General features: G+C 40.6%; 1 long non-coding RNA gene across 2 annotated transcripts in view; it reads right to left on the bottom strand.

Annotated features, from left to right (window-relative positions):
- LOC132695076 (uncharacterized) overlaps nt 1-22,834 on the bottom strand; it is a 61,452-nt gene that overhangs the window by 25,428 nt on the left and 13,190 nt on the right. For both annotated transcript variants that reach the window (XR_009617681.1, XR_009617680.2), the window contains exons 2-4: nt 14,140-14,225; nt 7,782-7,835; nt 2,186-2,260 (exon numbers count right to left, since the gene is read on the bottom strand). This is a non-coding gene — a long non-coding RNA (uncharacterized LOC132695076). The remainder of the gene's footprint in view (nt 1-2,185; nt 2,261-7,781; nt 7,836-14,139; nt 14,226-22,834) is intronic.

Genomic DNA, 22,834 nt, shown 5'->3' with positions numbered 1-22,834 from the left:
CCCAAAAAATCATTTTGAAAATAAAGAACAGAGTTGGACAAGTCACACTACCTGATTTCAAGACTTACTACAAGGCTACAGTAAACAAAACAGTGTAGTATTGGCATAAATTTAGACACACAGATCAATGGAACAGAACTGAATCCAGAAATAGACAAACATGTATAATTAATGGTTTTTCCACAAAAAGTCTGAAATAATTCAATGGAGAAAGAATAGTCTTTACAATAAACTGTGCTGGCACATTTAGTTACCCACATGGAAAAAATAAACATTAACTGATGGTATCTCCAAACAATGAATTATTACTCAGTATTAAAAAGGAAACAAAATACTGAAATTAACGTGGGTGAATCTCAAAAGCTAAATGAAAGAAGACAAGTACAAAAGGCTATATTCAGATGAGTCTATTTATGTGAAATTCTAGAAAAGTCAATACTATACACAGAGAAGATCAGTGGTTGCCAGAGTTGAAGGACAGGATGAGGAGACTAACTGACAAGGGTTGTAGGGAAATTTTAGGGTCACTGGTGACACCACGTCTTGGCTATGGTGGTGGTTACATCACTTCAGCCATTTACTATCACTCAACAAAACCAACACTTGAAACTAGCAAATTTTACTGTATGTAAATTGTTACTCAGGAAAACTGGTTTTTAAGGAACTGTCACAGCTTGGATGATACATTGCATGGTTATCCATAAATTCATCTCTTTTTTGGGGAAATGAATTCAGACAGTTGATTCCTACTTGTCATATGGGGATTCTTGTCTGGCATAGACTAAAGTCTTTTGTTTATTCCTATTACTCCCATTATAGTAATTTAAAAAAAGATTCTATTAGTAGACTATAATTTGATAAATTCTATAGAAGCAGTTAAAGGGAAAATGACTGGAAAGCAGTTCTCAGGACTAGGTATTTATATACCTACTTTAGCCTTAAACTACCATAATCATTAGACCAGATGATAGGGCTGCCTGTTCTTCATTTCACATTACTCTAGGCTCAGTTTTCATGACACCTTCTATTTTTGAAGCTGTCCTTATTTATTCAGTGCTTTCCCAGAGCCTTCGGGATAAACCTCAGATTTTCAGTGACGGAAGACCAACTTCATCCATACGCCACTTACTGTTAGAGCATTAGTTCTCACCTCTCCCACCTTTCAGCCATTTGAAGGGTTGGCCTTGCCCTAAGGAAACTTTGCTTTTTCCTGCTTCAAGACCTTACCATGTGCTCCACGTCTACCTGGAATGTCCTTTTTTCCTTCCCCCAATTTCCCTCTTTTCCCGTATAATTCATCCTACTCATCTTTCAGGATTTAGTAATGTCACCTGCTCCAGGAAGCCTGACATTTCAGGGTTATAGTAGATGTTTCTCTTGGGTGACACTTCTGTGACACTCTTCATGCCCCCAAGATCTGAAAACACCATTTGAGCCAAAGGTATAGCCTTCCCCAAAGCCGGTTCTATACTCCCTTATGTGAAACAACAAATGTCTTACTTTGCTAAAACCATTTTATCTTGAGTTGTCTTTCTCATGCTACTAAGCCATCACAACTGATGCTTATGAAAACTGATACAATGACCTTCCAACATGCAGGGCAAAACACATTTACAAAGGCAGTGGAGAACAGGACTTTGAAATACAGTAATGTGAACAGGGAGGAAATTTAATAGATGCTGGTTGCATCCACTTACAGTCTCTGTTAGCTAGCCTCAGGCTAGCCTAAGAGGCTTGAAGCCTCCTGAATTTGCCTCTGGTTAGTCCAATTAACTCAGGTGGAAGAAGAAAAAGCCAAGGATATCAAGACTCAAACAAAGCAAAAGGGCTTCTATTACTGTGTTCTGAGCTCAACTAGTAAAGGTGATATGATCTTGAAAAGCAGACTTAATCAGTTGACAGCCTGTTCCTGAAGACAGGGGGAAGCTGGGAACCTCCAAGGTAAAGCTTCACAGAGAAAGAGCTCCTGGTTGAACTCACAACTACCCCTGACAAGGCACTGTCGGTGAACCTACACCCAGGGCAGGTTGGTTGCTGTATCTGAATCATTTCTTAAGCATCTTAATCGATGCACATCATAATCCCCAAACTCCTTATGTATTACAACAATGGAGAGGTGGTATGTTTACAGATAAGGGATTTGTATTTCACTTATTAATTAAAATTATTTAATAATGGACCTTACCTCATTGATCTCTGACAGAGAAACCCTTCCAGAATGGTCCCATAGCAGAAATAGGTCTAGATCTTTATTTTCTACCTGAAGAAATGAAAGTCAAAACAGACTTCATCATTTGTTCATGGTCACGTAGTTGTACAATGACAGAATTGGGACAAGATGAGACACAGCCCACCATCATCTGACATGTACCCAAACACACCTGTTTTATCCCTCATTGGCCTAGTAAGAGGAAACAAGGTCATACAAAGATGTGATCTTCCAACCAGCAAATGACAGTCTATTGAGAAATCTTAAAAGCATGGTTGGCTCCCTCTCGATTTGCAGTTTTCTGCTCCTTGATTCTTTCCGATTGGTAGCAGGCACAGCCTGGTTGTCTCAGTTCTGTCAACAGCTTGCTGTCTTTCAGCTATGCTCTCAGATATCAGATGACACATGGGATAGTAAAAGTAACATCTCATTAAAGAAAGGGTGAGGATAACTGTGATATATTAAATTTTATTAACTTCTGCTTGCAAGTTGTTTAAAACATTTTAATTTACTGGTTATTTATGGGTAAATGTAAAAAGGCATTTTATCATGATCTGATCAGTTGAAAAAATTTTTGTTTTAGTTGTTGAAATTTTCAGTGTGTTATCAGCCCATTTTCTGTAAACGAAGTACATGAATGACAGTTTGCTCTTTGAAGCAAAGGATTCTGTAAGAGTCTATGTCAGTATCGATGCTCATTGTATAGCATTGATGATGTACATCCAAGACCTAGGAGATGATACGGTTTAAAAAGGAATTCTTGAAATCATTTGTTTATTTTTTTCAAATATTGTGATCCAAAAGTGCAATACAAAGACTGTCGGGAAAGTTGTGGGTTTCACTAAATCAAAAGTTTTCTGTGTGATGGAAATTAAAATTCATGATCTCCCTTGCAATTGACATAAACATGTTGTATTTGTTTTCTAGGGCTGCCATTGCAAAGTGCTACAAACTTGAAGTTTAAATACAACAGAAGTGTGTTGTCTCACAGTACTGGAGGCTGAAGCCCAAAATCAAGGTGTTGGCAGGGCCATGCCCCCTCTGAAAAGTTTTGGGGGAGAATCCTTCCTTGCCTCTCCTAGCTTCTGGCATTTTCTGGCAATCCTTGGTGTTCTTGGTTTGTAGACACATTGCTATCTCTACCTCTCTGGTCACATGACATTTCCCCTGTATGTCTGTGTCTCCTCTTTTTTCTTTTTACAGACACAGGTCATATCGGATTAAGGGACAACTCTACTCCAGTATGACCTCATCTTCACTAATTACATCTGCAGTAACCTCACTTCCAAATAAGGTTGCATTCTGAGGTACTGGGAGTTAGGCCTTCAACATATCTTTTTGGAGGACACAATTCAATGTGTCCTCAATGAAATTAAAATTTGTGATTTTTTTTCCTGACTCATGTAAACATACTCTCCATTTGTTCCCTGGTATAATTCTCTATGCTTCTTGCTCTATTGTGGGTTCCAGGAGGCTGAGCTCTGTAAATTTCTGTATTTTGGCTTTTGGTTGGGTTTGGTCGATGGGAAGAAGCACCAGGGGAGATCAGAAGGCAGGAGAGGGAGAGGTTGGGTATTTGTTTTCCCCATGCCCTGTTTGTATCGCTGCAGTTTTGGCAGGGGGTTCATTTCCCCACAACGACAGCTCCTGGCAGGCAACCCTGCATCTGGGGTTCCATCCCTGTGTGGGTCTGTGGTACCCTCCTCTTGACTTTTCAGACCCATGGCTTGGGATGCCTCTCCTTATTGGTTCCTTTAGACTTGCCCAAATCCCTGTACATAGTCCCTCATTAACTCTTTTAATGTAAGATTTTGGGTGTTCCATCTGTTGCCTGCTAAAACCTTGAATGACATAATACCCAAATTTATTGCCTTAGGGAAATGTAAACGTTGTGGTGGACAATCCCTCCCTTTGGAGAATTATGGTCCTTTACTGTAGAGTAATTCGGAGTCCACTGGTATTCCTGCAGTGATTTTCTATTTCCCTCATTTCTATCTTTATTAATTTATATTTTCTGAAAGGAAGAGTTATCCCTTATCCCCAACTTATTTACTCAATTACTTATTTATATCATATGCTCTCAGGCATATTAATTCTGTTCTTTGGCTTATAAGCCAATATTATTGTTATTTATTTTGTTGATTAGTTTGTTCCAGCTTTAGGCATTGGAAGTTCTTTCAGGTTGAATTTTGTGTCCTTTTAACATGTCACCATTAAAAAAATTTTTTTTAATGTGTGTTTATTTTTGAGAGAGAGAGCATGCGGGGAGGGGCAGAGAGAGAGGGAGACAGAGGATCCAAAGCAGGCTCTGCGCTGACAGCAGAGAGCCCGATGCAGGGCTCAAACTCATGAACTGTGATAACATGACCTGAGCTGAAGCCAGCTGCGTAACCGACTGAGTCACCCAGGAGACCCTAACATGCCACCATTTTTTAAGTACATCTGTACTTTCTGGCATCATAAGGTACTTGAAACTAATCAGATTATTTTATTTGTCCTGATCACTCTAAAAGCCCTGTTTCCTTTCATTGGAGAATGGGTATTTGGAAACCAGGATGTTGGAATTAGGTGTGCACACTGCCACCAGGTGTCACTGCTTGTAGGTCCTCTCCTGGCAGAGCTAAGAAATGTATGTATTTATACTAATGTATACTATATACACACATGGGTTAATATAAACACACATATATACATTTATTTCTCTGTGTGTATTCAATATAAGATTATATACTGAATTTATATATTGAGATTGAATTGGGAGGAGGTGGGGTAAGGAATTAGATACCACCTCAAATTTATTCTAGTGAAGGTAGCCAAAGGCATCATACTTTTAACATGAGAAGTGATTTTAATATCCGATAAAATAGTACTATAAACAAGAAATATATTAAGGAACAAAGAGGGATGTTATATCCTGACAAAAGGAACAAACAGAGCAAGAAGATATAATTGTCATGAACATATAGACACCTAAAAAATACCCTAAAAGTATAATAAGCAAGTGATAGTACACTTGGGGGAGATAGTACACATAGGGAGAAATATTTAAGTCAACACATGTAATTAAAAGTTTTAATATCATTAAAAGATGTTGATAAATATGATTTATATGATTTATAAATATGATATGTAAATATAAATATGATAAATATGATTTAATATCATTAAAAGAAATTGATAAAACAAGCAGACTAAAAGTAAGGAAAGATACAGATCAGAATAATGAAATTAAGAAACTTAAACTATTAGGTGGTATTACAATTACTACAGACCTAGTATAAAATAACACAGACTTTGGGGCACCTGGGTCCCTCAGTCAGTTGAGCATCTGACTTTGGCTTAGGTCCCGATCTCACAGTTCATGAGTTTGAGCCCCACATCGGGTTTGCTGATGTCAGCCCAGAGCCTGTTTGGGATTCTCTGTCTACCTCTCTCACTGCCCCCCCACCCCCACTCCCTGCCCCTGCTCTCTCTCTCAAAAACAAACAAATTAAAAACAAAAGCAACAACACAGACTTACTCTCTTGTAGTTCTAGAGGCCGCAAGTCTAAAATGAGTTTTAGGAAGTTGAAGCCAAGATGTCTTCAATCCTCTTCCCTTTAGATTCTTGAGGGGGAGTATCTGCCCCGTGTGTCCTCCAGCCTCTGCTTCCATTGTCACATGCCATCCCCCTCTTCTGTACTCAAATCTCCCTGGGCCCCCCTCTCAGAAGGACACTTGTGATTGCATGTAGGGCCCACCCAAACAGTCCGGGATAACCTCCCCATGTCAAGGTCCTTAATCACATTAGCGAAGTCCCTTTTTGCCATATAAGGTAATAGTCACAGGCTCTGGGGAGAGGACATGGATATCTTTGTGGCCATTATTCAGCCTAACATAGACACAGAATTAAAGCTCGACACCAAGCAGGGGCGCCCGGGTGGTTCAGTCGGTTGAGCGTCTGACTTCAGCTCAGGTTGTGATCTCACAGTTGGGGAGTTTGAGCCCCACATCGGACTCTGCTGTCACTGTGAGCCTGCTTTGGATCCTCTGTCCCCCCCTCTCTCTGTACCTCGCCTGTTCATGAACTCTCTCTCTCTCAAAAATAAAAATAAACATTAAAAAAGAAAAAAAACAGGAAACTTGACACCAAGCAGAGAATACACTCCTTTCCCAAGTACACAGAGTAGATACAAAAGCAAACACATACTAGACCTAAAATGAAACTTCAATAGATTCCAAAGAACCAATATCATATAAATCTTGTGCTCTGATTATTACGAAAAAAACCCGTTAGAAATTAGTAATAAACAGATATTTAAAACAAACACCCCATGTCTAGGAAATTATTAAATACTGAAAAAACTGTACGTCAAAAAATTTTTGGCTGCATCTAAAACAATAGAGTAGTGCTGTTCATTCTGTGATGATGGAAATGTTCCATATGTGCTCTGTTCAATATGGCAGCTACTCACTCCATGTCACTCTCCAGTATTTGAAATGTGGTTAGTGTGACAAAGAAATTGAAATTTTAAACTAGTTTTAATTTTAACGAACTTAAAGTTAAATAGCTACATGTGGAGAGTGGCTGCGAAATTGTATAGCACACAGAAAGAGAAATTGTGCCTTTAAATGTTCTCATAAGAAAATTTTAGGGGTGCCTGGGTGGCTCAGTTGGTTGAACGCCCGACTTCGGCTCAGGTCACAATCTTGCAGTTCATGGGTTCCAGCCCCGCATCCGGCTCTGTGCTGACAGCTCAGAGCCTGGAGCCTGCTTCCGATTCTGTGTCTCCCTCTCTCTCTGTCCCTGTCCCACTTGTGCTCTGTCTCTCTGTCTCTCAAAAATGAATAAATGTTAAAAAAAATTAAAAAAAAAAAAGAAAATTTTAAAAAGGTTGGAAAAAAGGGGCTAAAGAAGGGTTGGGAAAAAGCAAAGCCCTTATCTCATACAGGTAAGGGCAAAATCAACAATAAAAGAGAACATAAACGAAACAAAAAATGAATTATTTGAATAGATTAATAACATGGAAGGAACTCTGGCAAAACTAATTAAGAATGAAAGAGGATATGAATAAATAAAATACAAGATTACAGGTATAATAGCCAGAGAGCCACAGGGGCAGTGGAAGCCACTGTTAATGGTGCAGGCTAGAGTGCCTTTACTCAGGCTGGGTGTGGTAGTATGTCCATGGGATGTGGATGCCATGTTGGCATTCTTTTTTTTTTTTTAATGTTTATTTATTTTTGAGAGAGAAGGAGCTGTCGGCACAGAGCCCCACGCATGGCTTGAACCCACAAACTGTGAGATCATAACCTGAGCCTAAGTCAGATGCTCAACAGACTGAGCCACCCAGGTGTCCCATTTTAGCATTATTTCTACCTGCATAGGCTTAAAATATGATTTTCTGGCTTTCTTGAAGATTCCCTGAGATACCAATATCTTATTATTTTAATGCAGGTTTATTAAGGTATAATTTACATGCAATAAAATTTCTTCTTTTCAAATATAGTTCTATGAGTTTTGACAAATGGAAAACCATTGGCCACCATCTTGGAATATTCCAGATGGTGCAATTACAAGATGGAGACAAACCTGTGTCATTGAGTCCTCACTTGGAGAAGAGCTGTCCAGAAGAGTTGCATTGGACTGTGGCAAGAAAGAGAAATCAACCTTTATTGGATTAAACTCTTGATTTTTTAAAGTTTATACATTTCTGCAAAGTAGTGTAGCCTCATCTAATTCATTGCTCCCCTTCACTTTACAGGCTTTGCCTGAGCTTTTACTTTCCCTCAGTCCTAATGTGTCACTCGTTTCCCTCTCTGAGGCCTTTCTATACACTTGGGAGTGTCTTCCTTATATCTCTCATGTGAATATGACTTGCTTATTTCTTATGAAGCCATGTTGGAGGCAGGCATGTAATTTAGAAGTAAATTTCAAGCTAAGGTTGTCATTACTTAAGTACTCTATACACCACTGAACCTTCTGAAAGTTAAAATTTCAGTTTCCATTCTCTTAAGAAATAAGTCAGCAACAATAAGAAGAGTAAAAATGTTATTTCAATTTTATAGCAACACCCCTCCCAACCCTGACACACACACAAATGAAATTGTCAACATTGTGTGGTATTTACCGGTAGGGAACTTCCAAGCCCTGATTCCTGCTCTACATTCCAGCATGAGTCTCAATGCTTGTTCCCATTGGTTTTCAATTCATCAGGCATCTGGTCCCAGGGAGGGGTTTATAGGACATTTTGAATTCACAACTGTGTCCAAGTTTATAGGGTAGGAGGCAGAAAGTTTCACGCGTTGATGACCGGAGATCTGAAAGATGTTAGTCTAAGCTGCAGCTCAAGCTAAGGTCATCCTTCATGACATTTATAGAGCGTTATTACTAAGTATAATATCGGTGAGACCAGAGTGCACCAGAAACAGAACCAGTTAATTTAATGTGAGATGTGTCTTTCTGTACAATCAAGTGCTTGTTTCTTATGGAGCCAAATGTAAACGTTGAGCCTGAGAGATAGAAGATTTTACGCTTTCTATTTTCTCTCAACTATCAGTCTCGGAGTTTTTGTGTGACATAGGGGTGAATAACAAGCCACATGTAATCTTTATTTCTTGGGCTCTAAGAATAGGGTAACAATAGTATCCACATAATAATATTTCTCTGTACCCCTACCACCCATTATATAGCAACCCCAACCTTCTCCCCTCCCTCAAATTGTTCTCTAACTGTTCCAAGAGCTGTTGGGAGTGCCTATGAATAATGTTATGCGCTACCACCTTCAGGACCGAGGCACTCATCCCCCCCACGTCAGGAGTGCTGGTGGCCTACAGTTCTCAGATGAGTCCCTTTCCCAGAAGCGCCCTCTGCCAAAGAGCTGCCCTGTCCAAAGCCCTGCCCCCTTTCTGGGAGCAGCCTGGATTTAGTAGCTGGTCACACAGGGGGATCACCTATTCCCAGCAGGAATCAATCCCAAGAGCACTCCTTGATAAGCTTTCCACACATCAAACTCCAGCTCAGAGTCGGCTTGCCAAGGAACCCAGTAGTTCAGGAAACAGACTCTGGAATTGAATTTTGATGGCGGGTCACCTACCAGCCATCTGGCAATAGCTGCATAATTGGTGATGGTGGAGTGGTGATAACCCCTGGTGTGCAGCAGTATTACCATTGCTAAACTTTTTACTAGCCTGGAATAGGGATCAGAGCTAGTGATGGGATGGCACTGGAGGGAGGTATGAGTGCAATGTTTTAGGCAATTTGAAAAGTGGGCATTATTAATGATAAGGAATACTGAATTAGATAGCTAATGCTAGAGAAAATCAATGAGTTGGAGAAAGACAATGACAGTCTGATAGTAATTCATTTTTTCTTTTTTCTTCCCTCTTTTTATTCTTCCTTTCTTTCTGGTAATTTCTTATCCATTATTTTCAGTGTTCTCTCTTTCTGGAATTTCTATTCACCAGATACTGAACTTTATGGGTTGATCTCATTTTTTTCTGTCTTCCCTCTTCATTTCCACACCTTCCTCTTTCCCTAGACTCAACTCCACAAACATTCTGATTCAATTCCTCCAGAAAGTAAGTTAGTCTTCCCTGGGGGTGGTCACAGGGAGGTGGGGGGAGAGCAACAACATGGCTGCCTGGACTAGAGAAAGGACATGGTGTCTAAGTGCTCTTTAACAGATTTCCAAACAATCCCCCACTCCTAACCTCCAGATTGTTTTGTGCCCCCGGTTTCTAAGCTTTTGAGAGGGTTGGGAAGTGTGGTAGAGGAGAGGTGGATAACGGCTTAATGGAGATTAGCTGGTTGACCATCCTGTATCCCTTAACGTGTGGGTTTCTGTGTCAGCTCAGACAATTATCACTCCCCTTCCAGTTTCCTCTAATATCTCTGACTTTCTGTTGTTCTCCTTTTCTGTCCTTTTTGTCCTTATGGCTTTAAACCCTTTAAATTATTGTTATGGAGGGTGCCTGGGTGGCTCAGTGAGTTGAGTGCCCGCCTCTTGATTTCCGCTCAGGTCACCATCTCACAGTTCATGAGTTCGAGACCTACATGGGCCTCTGCGCTGACAGTGTGAATCCTGCTTGGGATTCTCTCTCCCTTTCCCTCTGCCCCTACCCTGCTTGCTTGCATTCTCACTAAATAAATAAATAAACTTAAAAAAAATTTATTGTAATGGACTGAATGTTTGTGTCCTCCCAAAGCCCTGAACTGCAATCTGATGGTATTGGAGGTGAAGCCTTTGCGAAGTATTTAGGTTTAGGTGAGGTCTTGATGAGATTAGTGTGCTTGAAAAAACAGGAAGAGAGGCCAGATCTCACTTGTTCCAGCTTTCCCTCTCTCTCTCTCTCTCTCTCTCTCTCTCTCTCTCTGCTATGTCCTAGGTGAAGACATAGTGAGAAGGCAGCCAGCCTTCTGCAAGCTAAAAACCCAATCGACTGGCATCTTGATCTTGGACTTCCCTGCCTCCAGAACTGTGAGACAATAAATGTCTGCTGTCGAAGCCACAGAGTATTTTGTTATAGCAGTCAGAGCTAAGACATTGTTTTACTGTTAAATTCTTTTACTGTTATTTTAGTATTCTTTAGTTGTTTAGAACTTGGACCAAAGCTTTGAACCATATCAGGAAACATATCCACTTTTAATTTCCTTTTATAAAAAAATGTTTGTTTAGAGAGCACATGCGAGCAGGGGAGGCACAGAGAGCGAGGAAGGGAGAGAATCTGCACTGACAGTGCAGAGCCAGAATCAGCCTCGATCTCCGGAACTGTGAGATCATGACCTGAGCCAAAATCCAGAGTCAGACACTTAACCAAGTCAGCCGCCTCGGAGCCCCACTTTAATTTCAAATTCAGTGTCTCTTTAATAAATGAGATCATAAATGATGATGCTTTACAATCTTTTTTTTTTTTTTTTTTTTTTTTTTTTTTTTGGTACAGTGTAAAGATTTTTAGTCTGTAGTCAAACTACCAGGGCAACTGCCCTCCTCATTCCTTTGTCACCACCTGCCTGGGGTATGCGCCATGCAGGAAAACGGGTATGGTTACCACACCTGCCCCCTCAGGGGAGGGGAATCACAAGGAGCTGTAAGTTTTTTTTTTTTTTTTAAATTTTTTTTTTTTTTCAACGTTTTTTATTTATTTTTGGGACAGAGAGAGACAGAGCATGAACGGGGGAGGGTCAGAGAGAGAGGGAGACACAGAATCGGAAACAGGCTCCAGGCTCCGAGCCATCAGCCCAGAGCCTGACGCGGGGCTCGAACTCACGGACCGCGAGATCGTGACCTGGCTGAAGTCGGACGCTCAACCGACTGCGCCACCCAGGCGCCCCGGAGCTGTAAGTTTTAAGTAAGGAGGGATGTGAGCACGGATGAACCATTGTCTAGGCGCAGCTACTGAGAAAGAACATAACACATGTGGTTTAGGAAAGAAGCCTTTTTACTCTGAAACTGCGTGGAGCAAAACTTTATAGTTATCTAGCCACTCTCTATGGATAAGACATCCTAATGACTGTATAGTGAGATGGACTATAGAAAAATACAATTCTATCTGCCTTTATTCACTCACCAGCACTGCCCTCAGTACCTGCTGTCTGTTCTTGTGGCTGCCCCCTGGGGGTGCTGAAAACACCCCTGAGTTGCAGGCTGTGGACCAGGAAGAATGGTGAACTGGGCTGGGAAATGAGCCCATCTGGGGAATCTCTGAATCCATGCAAAGATTAGGGGCCCATTGAAGGAAGCTAAGTAGGAACCTGAGAGATCAGTATTACCTCAGATGTACTGGAAGAAGCTATAATGATATAAATATAATCCTGATGCTTAGAGATTTGCTGGGCATTGAACAGAGAATGTCTGCTTTTTTCAGTCTGACACATCAGCCCATCAAATTTCACCTGTGCTTCTGAGTGGAAGCAGAAAAGCTTTTGCTTATGCTCTCTAAGGAAGGTTACTTTGTAATCAGCTGGGATTTCTGTGTGAGGATTAAAAAGAGGGGTGAAAACAATTCTGGAAATGTGAGGGAGGGCCAGTCTTAGTTTGAGGCACATCCTGTGACAGTCAAATCTAGTTTTGCAACAATTAGGGCATTTTCAACAGTCTCAGAAATGTTTGAGAAATTTTTAATGACAACAAGGAAGTGTAACCTCATTTTAAATTCATTTTGATCTTAAAATAAATATGAGGGGGGCGTGTGAAATCAAACAATGACACTGTTATTGGCCTGCTCTCAAACCATGACTACGTTTGTGGGTCTTAGACTGGTTTCCTGCATCTTCCACTCCTCTCTTGCTTAGATCACCCTCCTTCCTTAACACTTAGAAGAAGGTTGACCCCTTCTACTACTTTCAGGGGTTGATACTGGATCCCTGAATTTTGTTGTGATTGTCTTGCTGGGATATGGGCTCTGGCCTGGGGGCAAGGGAAGTCTTCCCCTCAGGGCAGGGGATGTTCCCAGCATCAATCACACTGGGACAGGATGAGCCTAGAAAGGCAGTTGTCAAAGGAGAGACGGCTCCTTTCTCTCACGGTCTTGTCTCTCGATCCTAGTTTCTAATGTGGTCTAGATGGGCAAGGGGGGTGGGAGGTGAGATGGTCATTACTAGTTGGAGACTGGACAGTAAAGAGGCAGTGAGGAAGCGCTGGGGGACACGGTAGGGATCAGTTAGGGCTTTGGGGCACTGACAATGATGTTACCTATGCAGCCAGTAAAACAAAACAAAACAAAACAAAACACAAAACAAAACCAATAACAAACAAAAAACAAACCCAGGTTTTAAGAGGAGCAATTCTGTTTTGTAATCAATAAAGTCTGCTTAAATGCCACTATATTAGGACTCATCAGAGAAGCGTCCTATCCAATGGGATAGACAAAATCAGATAGATAGGCATAGGAGCAGATTTATTATAGGAATTGGCTCCCACAGATCTGTTGTTTGCAAGGTGGAGAACTGGGGAAGCTGGTGGTGTAATTCAGTCTTCGTCCCAAGGCCCAAGAATCTGGGAGCTAAAGTATAAACCCCAGCTAAATCTCAAAGCCAAGAACCGGCAGCACGGATACCTAAGGGCCGGTGAAGGTGGTTGTCTCACCGCAAGCATTGAGAGCAAATTCACCCTTCCTCTGCCTGTTTGTGCTATTTTGGCCCTGGTGGATTGCCCACCCATTTTGGGGAGGGTGGTCTTTACTCAGTCCCCACTTCAAATGCTAACCAACCTCTTCCAGAGACACCCTCAGAGACACAGTCAGAAATATTGTTTCACCGGCTCTCTGGGCATCCCTTCACCCAGTCGACTCGGCTGAACTGTGGAGGAGAGGCGACAGGTGTGGCTTCTCTGGGGCTGATGTATAAAGGGGAGGGCAGTGCCTCCCAAGGTTGTTGTGGCAGGACAGGGATGAGTGGGATCCCCAAGGGGAAAGTGAATGTCAGCAGACAAGGACATGGGCTGTAAGAGCAGCCATCCTTCCCCACGCAACTTATTTCATTTCTGGAGGCCAGCAGCTTTCCCTTATTGTACTTAGCAAACTTGCTCATATGCCCTACTGGTCTCTGAACTCTAAGAAAGCAAGAATTCTGTCTTGTTTGCTCATATCCCCATAGCAGCCCCTACCTCAGAATCTTCAGTGTCATGGGTTCACAGTAGATATCTTTTGAATAAATGAGTCCTACTCTTAGTGTTTCATCTCTGAGTTCTATATGGACCATGACTAATGTTCTTAAGGCATTCTGACAATGGCACCAAATGACTTCATTCGCTCTTAGGTCTTAGATCAGCCTTGTTAGTCTTCTCTTTGGAGAGATTGTTTGGGCCAAACCTTTGACTTATATCTGTGACCCTAGAAATAATTATGTTGGTACCATGTTACTTTGGAATGTTTCTATGCTAGCTTTTTATTTTAAATGGAAAGATTGATATTTGCATATGGTTACAAAAAAGTCAAACAACAGGACATACCATGAAAAGTGTCTTCTTCCCTGTCCAGATGTTTAGGGCTCTCTCTCCAGAGACAGATGCTTCTTAGGCATACTTCCATAAATTTTCTATATAAGTATAAACACATATATGTATATATTTATACAGGCATATTTATAGATGTGTGCACATATTTAACACAATTTGGAACATACAATATAACTTGTTTTTCAATTTGCTTTTATCATTCAAAATAAATTTTGGAGATTTTCCATATTGTCATATGTAAATTAGCCACATTCCTTTCTTTTTAAAAAATGTATTGGAAAACTCACATATGATTTAAGTATAAACCATACATAAAGATTTATAATGGAAGAGAATTATCTGCCTCACAGCCTCACCTCTATCCCTGTTCCCTTAAAGGCAACCGATTTTTATCTGTTTCTGTCTTTGGTTTTCTGATGCATGGAACCATATTATAAAGGTTTATACTTCTGTTTCTTAATTTATTGACCTGAAATATTATCTATTGACATTCTGCTATGATAGATGACCATCTATCCCACTAATATGGTTTTGTCTTTATTTATCAATTCTAGACATTACCACTGATTTGCTAATAGGGCAGGTGAGGATTTAGTTGGTTACTCCACCCTATATCTTCCTGATATGGTTCCATCTCTATTTAAATTCTCCTTCTGGTCACCTCTGCAGCTTTAGACATGACATGTAACTCCATTCCTCTTTTTTTTTTTTTTTAATATTTATTTATTTATTTTGAAAGAGAGAGAGAGAGAGAGAGAATGAGTGGAAGAGGTGCAGAGGGAGAGAGAGAGAATCCCAAGTAGGCTCCACGCTCAGTGCAGAGCCCAATGTGGGGCTCGATCTTATGCACCACGAGGTCATGACCTGTGCCAAAGACAAGAGCCAGAAGCCCAAATGACCAGGCCACCCAGGTTCCCCAAGTCCATTCCTCTTTGCATCAACCATAGGGAGTCCTTCTGACTTTGAAATATAACAATATTAGCAAACCTATCCTTCTCTCCAACTACATCACCACCTTACAACTTGTTCATTTCTCAAAATCTCCCAGCTCTCCCTTTATTTTGCCATTGTCAGGTTGATAATGTTTTTATCCTATTCTGTAATCATAATGAAGTCTTCTGTGATTTGCTGGTACTTGTGGGTCATTTATTGAATAGGACTCTTTAGCAGCAAGTGACAGAAAACTCAACTTATGCAAATGAAACAGGAAAGGAAATCCAGGGGGAAATGAAGACTATGCAAAGCTTCATTCAAAAGTATTTTCAGGACCCAGTTTCTTTCTCTCCATCTCTTAAATCCTGCTTTGTGCTGATTCTACCCTGCTTGTCTCCCCTCAAAGAGACAAGATGTTGGCAGCTGCTCCAGTCTTCTACTTTCTCAAGTTCAAATTGAGTTAATCCACTGGAAAGAAGAGGAAGTTTCTTCCAAGTCAAATTTGGGGATTTATTCTGATTGGAACAATATGTTCTCCTGTATATCCTTGAACCCATCACTGTGATCAGGGGCTTGGGGGATGTTGGTCACCTACCTCCCACCGCTAGAGCCAGGCCTAAAGCTCTATCCAAAGGACAGGAGGAGTTCCCCAAAAGGAAATCAGGGTGCTGTTACCAAAAGAAAGGGGGAAAGGATGCTGGGCAAATACCCACTGTAGACCACAAGCTCTAATGTCTGTAGTGTTCCGTTTACATAAACTTGTGAACTGACTCAGTGAAAGATACAGAGAGTGGAGGTTTCTGTGCTCTAACAGTGGTGGAATAAATTTTTTAAAATGTCATTAGCCAAACAAAACACATCTTTAGGCCTAATTTTGCTTTAGGCCTAATTTTGCTTGGTCTGTGTATTAATTTCTGAAAGTCGAAAAAAAGAATGGGAATAGTATTTATTTTATTATAGCTACGTATACAGTTTTTATGGCAGCGCAAATTAATGTTTTCACGTTTTCTAGGACCCCTGTCATGACTTGTGCGGCACCCGAAGGGCATGTTCCTGGGATCAAGTTGCAAAGACTCTCCCCTCCTTGCTCTCCTCCCGTCACTCAGAGCTCAGCTGCTAGGTGTTGACTGCATACGCGAACCACACTTTAAATGGCAGATACTGCTGCCTATCCCGCTGCCATTCCCTCATTCTTCCTTGCTAGGATCTTTTCTTCTGCCTTGCTTGTTGCCCTTGATGTTGGCAGTTCTCAAATGTCTTGTGATGTCTTATGAACTGTTTGTATTTTCACATGAGGGAACAGTTTGAGGATAGGGAGCTCTGTGAATGTTGACGAGACTCGGTAACTAACGGGTTCACTTTAAATGTATAGGCAGATGGGGTGCCTGAGTGGCTCAGTCGGTTAAGCGTCCGACTTTGGCTCAGGTCACAATCTCAAGGTCCGTGAGTTTGAGCCCCGCATCGGGCTCTGTGCTGACAGCTCAGAGCCTGGAGCCTGTTTCAGATTCTGTGTCTCCCTCTCTCTCTGACCCTCCCCCGTTCATGCTCTGTCTCTCTCTGTCTCAAAAATAAGTAAACGTTAAGAAAATTTTTTTAAATAAATGGATAGGCAGAGAACTCTCAGCTACTATATTGGGGCCGAAATAAAGCAGCAGAGGGCCTTTATTCTTGGACATTGACATCCACACTAGCTGGCCTTGTTAGTTCACTAGACAATTCATCAAATAGATAAGAACCGTAGATAAGAACTGTTTAGAAAAAAACCTTTTTTTGAAGACAAATTTAAATAAAACCCTGACCCCCATACCTTAACTTTTATTTTATTTATTCACGCTTACTTATTTATTTGATTTAATTTATTCATTCACTCATTTATTCATTCTCTTACTCATTTTGTAGCCTCTTTGCAGGTATAGGAAGGTATAGAAAAATTTGACTTTCAGAGGCAGACCTTCAATTAAGCTCACATTTTCAGACCTTCTTTTTTTAAAAGAATTTTTAATGTTTATTTATTTTTGAGAGAGAGACAGAGAGAGAGAGAGAGACAGAGTGTAGGCAGGAGAAGGGCAGAGAGAGAGAGGGAGACACAGAATCTGAAGCAGGCTCCAGGCTCCGAGCTGTCAGCACAGAGCCCAGCCCGATGCAGGGCTCAAACTCATAACCTGTGAGATCATGACCTGAACTGAAGTTGGATGCTTAACCAACTGAGCCACCCAGGTGCCCCAGACCTTCTCTTAAGTTTCATTGTACCTGTTGCCCAAGACAAGAGGTTTCATGTGGTTATGCTCAGCATGCTGGCTTTCTGTTTTTTGAGTTTTCTTTTCATTAATTAATATTTCATCTGATTTTTGTTTTATAGGAATTTGTTGCATTTTCCTGTATGTTAACAGCTTCCTTCCTATTCTCTTTGGTATTGTAAATTCAAGTCTTTAAAAAAATTCCATTACTAGTATCTTAATGATTTCTTAGAAAGGGAAGAATATAAATACATGTACTTAATTAGCATACCATATTAAAAATGAAGTCTCTACATCCTTCTTTTTAATAGTTGCATAGTTTTCAATTGTCTGCATTTTTAAAATATGTATTAACTTGTCTTCCACTGATTAACAATTAATTTTGTGATTCCAAACACTGCTGCAATGAACATTTCTAGACATATCTCTAAGCATAGGTATATCTGTAGAATAAATTCCTAGAGGTGAGTATGGGATTGAAGCCTGTTGGAAAGTTCCTCTTTGGGGCAGATGTGTATTTTTGGAAAGTGATATTGTATAGTGATTAACAGCATGAACTCTGGGGCCTGGCTGCCTGGGCTCATAATCCTGGCTCTCTTCCTTAGCAATGCTGTGACCTTGGGCAAGTTACTTAAGTTTCTGTGTCTTGTTTTTCTAATGGGTAAAAATGCAAATTAATAATATCACCTTTCTCCTAGAGTTGTGAGCATTAAATGAGTTAATTTGTTGAGACTCATGACTGCTAATAAACACTCAATAACCATTATCTGTTAATGTTGTTATTTTAGGTAAGACTTAGCTACCATGCTAGCTAAAAAGAAGTCACTGTTCTTCGTGGGCTGGGGCTGGCACTTTGGCCAGAGTTCCTGGGTGTGCCCCTTAAGGGAGACGAGGTGGTCCTTGTGGCCGGGCTGCAAACTCAGGGCCAAGAAGAGAGATACAATGGGTCTGAGGAAGGCTCAGAACTTTTTTGCCCAGAAGTCTACCAACTGTAGCCACTTGAAAGCTGCATTGTTAACTGTGGTCTCTCTAGTTCTAGACAGTGCTTGGCATGTAGTTGAGGGAATAAATGAATGAGTGAATGAGACCAGGTTTAGGAATGATTTTTACTTCTCTTTAATTCCTCCTATCATCCACAAGCCTTCAATAAACCATTAAACCATTGTTAATCATTACATATTCGCTTGACTGTAAACATACTTGGTAGAGAGGGGACCAAGAAGGCCCCATGTGAGGGACGCATCTTGGAGTCACCCTGCCTGAGGGGACGATAGCAACCATGGTAGAAGTGAGACAAAACACTTGGTGAGGGAGCCTGCTGAAAGCCTGGACTTCTTGCTATCATGGGGAGGGGGGATTTACACTACTTGTACTTGGATATTAAAAGGAGAATGATCTCTCAAGACTGGGAAATCTGGTATACCTGAGTTAGCACAGGCTTGCTGCATGCTAACCTCTCAAAAATGGTGGCTTTTTATTTAAAAAAAATTTTTTTGATGTTTATTTTTGTGAAAGAGAGACAGAGCACAAGTGGGGGAAAGGCAGAGAGAGAGAAGGAGACCCAGAATCCGAAGCAGGCTCCAGGCTCTGAGCTGTTAGCACAGAGCCCAACATGGGGCTCTAACTCACAAACCACGAGATCATGACCTGAGCTGAAGTTGGACGCTTAACCAACTGAGCCACCCAGAGGCCTCATTTATTTCTAAATTTTGGTAAAGACTAAAGCAAAGTCTGCATTGATGCTGTATCTGCCTTCCTCAAGCCATATCTGACTTGGTGTATGTTGGCTATGACTGCCCATTCAGAGCAATATTCCCAGTATAGCTGTTATGTTGATGACTGTCAGGTTGAATGAGACTCACAGATCAGATAGGGAGCAGTGATCTCGGACTTTCTACCAGCCCTTCTCAACAGTATAACCTAGCATTAGTCTCTTGAAATTTCAAAGAGTTGTTTTCTGTCTCTGTAAAATGGAGGATTAGTGCTATAATATCCACCACCTGTCTGGACTTAAAAGAACATCTTGACATTAAATTAAAAGAGAGAGAAAATGAATAAATTAGAATGGGTAATATACCCTGAAATCTTGATCTGAAAGTCACTATTAATGGTAAAACCATTACAGTATTATATTTCTCTAACATTTCTAGCAGATGTTTGGCTAAGGAAAAATCTCAATTTTGAGCGTATTCTTAGAATATGGTTATAATTTGTTATTTTTCACCATTCACATATTGATTCACTGAAAAAGAGAAGATCTATGTTCCAAAGGGGGTTATTTTCTAAAATTAAGTAATATATACAGTAAATGAATGGAACACGCATTCACACATAATACTTGTGTTAATTGTTCATTTGGGCTAATTAGTTTTTTGTTTCGGTGTTGTTGAAAATTAATCAAGGACCTAGATGGGTAGTGAAAAAACAAATTAACAAAGACTCATTTATAGTTACCAGAAGGAGTAATATGGATCCTGAAGCCAGGAAGCTTGTTTGGAGAAAGATCCAGATAAGTCCCCGTAACATTAATCCCCCAAAACATGGATCTCTCCAGACAAAAGATTCAAACGTACCTCCTATTTTAATAATGAAACAGCTGCCAGGGTCGAGGACCCTCTGGGGGTCTTCGTTTGTGATGGATAAATGGGTGGTGTTTGTTTTGTTTGGGGGAATCAATATTTGAAGGGGGTAACCGAAGAAGGTTATGTTGCTGTTATGATGTTATTGATACACGGGCTAACGCTATTATGGTGGACGCTATCAGGCTACGTTATCTTTATGCCTCCAAGGTAACCTGAAGCAACTGTCTATTGACTTGGCACTACCTTACACTGGAGCGTCTGCCCGGCCTTGGGACTGTAACCCAAGCCAACACATGCCTCACAGGCAGCTTTCTTTAGCCACTGACGGCATCAAGGAAGGAAGAGCGTGAAATCACCCGGGATGGGATGGATGCTTCCGAAGGGGAGTTGGCTGCTAAGTGACTCCTAAGGAGGGTGGAATTGCCATCTCTTAATTTTGTATTTAGGAGTAACCACTAGTAAGTCCTTCTCTTCAGACGAGGAGATACTTATTAGAAGGAAACCGGAGGTGATCTGAATCCCTGGAAAAGTTTCCCCCACTTTGAACTTTGCAATGTTTCACTGCAGGTCATGTCCACGTGGAAAGCAAGGCTCACCAAGAGACTGAAATCTCCATCTAGAAGGATGCATCCATTTCCATGCTCAGCTCTGCTTGCTTGTTTCGGGAATACAAGGGAGAATGCGCCCTTTGATCAGCCCAGCACAGCTGATCCTCATTCCACCATCTATGTTCAGCCCACGGCCAAAGCAGACCAGCACCCAAGTCGCTCGAGAGGGGAAGAAGGAACTCCAGAGAAAAGGCGCGATTCCAGCATCCGTTCAGAGAGAAATGGCAGTGCAAATCTGAGTTCAAGTAATCACAGTGCCAACCAGCCTGCTGAGACCCCTGAGGATTCGTCTGGGTCCTTAGAAGGTAAATCGGACTGTGAAGCAGTTACTTTCCAGACTTCTATCCCCAGACCATCAATTATTGAAATGCCAACGGTGAGTTTTCCCAATGCTGTTATAGAAGGAATAGTGTTGGAGGAGAGTTCTGATCATTGGTGGATTCCTTCAGGAAACAAACACGGTTAATGTTATTAGTGAATAAGATGTTGAGGGGAACTCTTAGTAGTGAGAGGAAGTGTGTAAAGCCTTTTAAATTCTCATAAGGTTCTTAAAGGATGTAGAGGGAAGCAATGACAATAAGCACTGGGGCCTTAATAATGGCCAAAATTGGCCTTTAATTAACTGCCCATGGTGCTTCAGAGCCAACGGTGTCTCAATAAAAGATTAAGGGTAAGGTAGTCTGGGAAAGCTTTTTCTTTTCTTTAACTGGTACATGAATTTATTTATATGAAAACCCACAATATAGAAGATTTGTTCACAGAATTAAGAAATTGCCCCTACTTAAAAGGAATCACATGGTATCAAAGCAGTCTGGGAAAATTTGGAAATGATGAACCCTATGCATAGTAGTAAAGAAAGGAAGCGACCTATAAAACTATTCATAATATGGGTGTTCCTCTGACAGTTTTCCAAGACTTAGAGGCAGGAGAAGGAAGTTATTTGGAAAAAAAAAAGTGCTGCTGCTCTTAAAAGGCATAATCTTGATATATTTATCTATTTTTTTTAGAGGTATTACTGAATTTTTAATTGTTGAAAATTCTGATTGGATTTAGCTGCACAGCCATGTCAAAGTTCTTGGCAATCCCAAGAGGCAGGGTTTCTTGAATAGTGTTTTCTAGAGATACCTCTTGAGCATTTTTTGGTTATATTCCTGGTCAAGAAGCTTAGGACCAGACTTAAAAAACTGTGAACTATTTGGGGATCCATTACTAAGACATTCTGATTTTTCAAAAATCATTTTTTTTCCATCTAGTCTAACATATTTTGTCTGACTTGGTCACCAAGAAGACTCATTAGCATTGAAAACTGCAAAACAGTGAAGATAGGGTTAAAACATGTTTTTAAAAATAGTTTCATTTGATATTTTACATGCTTATCTTAAATTACTGAAGCTCGGCTCTATTTTCTACATCCTTCTATTCTGAGATTGGACAGAGGATTTCACCAAACCCTCTGTTATAGCAAGAACTGTAATGGTTTGTTTTTGTTTTTGTTTTTCCCCTAGCACCACTAAATCAAAACCTCAAAAAGTAAACAAAAACCAAAACATTTGTTGGTCAATTTTCAGTTTATATACACATGCAGATTAAGATATTTTTAGTAGTACTGTAGTTAGCTGAGTGGACATCATGGCCAAGTTTTTATTTGTTGCATGTTAAAGGAACCAATGATGTACCATTTGATTCCAGCAACCTAGGACCCACCCTGTATTGCTAAATACAGCAGCACATACAAAGGGTTGATTTTATTTTATCTTCCTGTTTTAGTGGCATATGTGATACAGGGACTCAAAGTAAATACGTGTATTCAAATATAACCAATTAAACACGGCAGAGTAACATCCATATTAATTGCCCACTAGTATGAGCAAAGGCATGGATAGACTACAGAGGTGAGGCAGGCCTTACGATGGAAACAACCTCAATGCAAGATGAAATATAAGTGTCCCAAAGAAGACACACGTGAGACAGTTGAAAGGAGGTTGGAAAGGTACATTGCAGGGGAGGTCGAATTTGAGACTGGTTTTTTAGAAGGTGGGTTAGGATTTTTAAAGGTAGAGATGAAGGGGAAGACATTGCAATAGAAGAAAATTGTGTGAGTAAAATGATGTGGGGGAATGTAGCATAGGGACAGGTACATCAGATTGGCTAAATTGGAGAGGTACCTTGGAAAGGTAGATTGAAGGCAAAAGTGGGATGTCTTGAATGCTGTGGTCAGAACTGAATTTAGTAGGCAGTGGGGAAGCTTTAAGAATTTTGAACAGAGAAATGTCATGCTTAGGATTTCATGAACAGGTACAGCTATGTAGGATGGATTAAAGTTGAGAAG

The sequence above is a fragment of the Panthera onca genome, chromosome B4, assembly GCF_046562875.1.
Source record: "Panthera onca isolate mPanOnc1 chromosome B4, mPanOnc1 haplotype 2, whole genome shotgun sequence".
NCBI lineage: Eukaryota > Metazoa > Chordata > Mammalia > Carnivora > Felidae > Panthera > Panthera onca.
The sequence above is the reverse complement of the archived record's forward strand: the minus strand, read 5'-3'. Positions and strand labels throughout refer to the sequence as shown.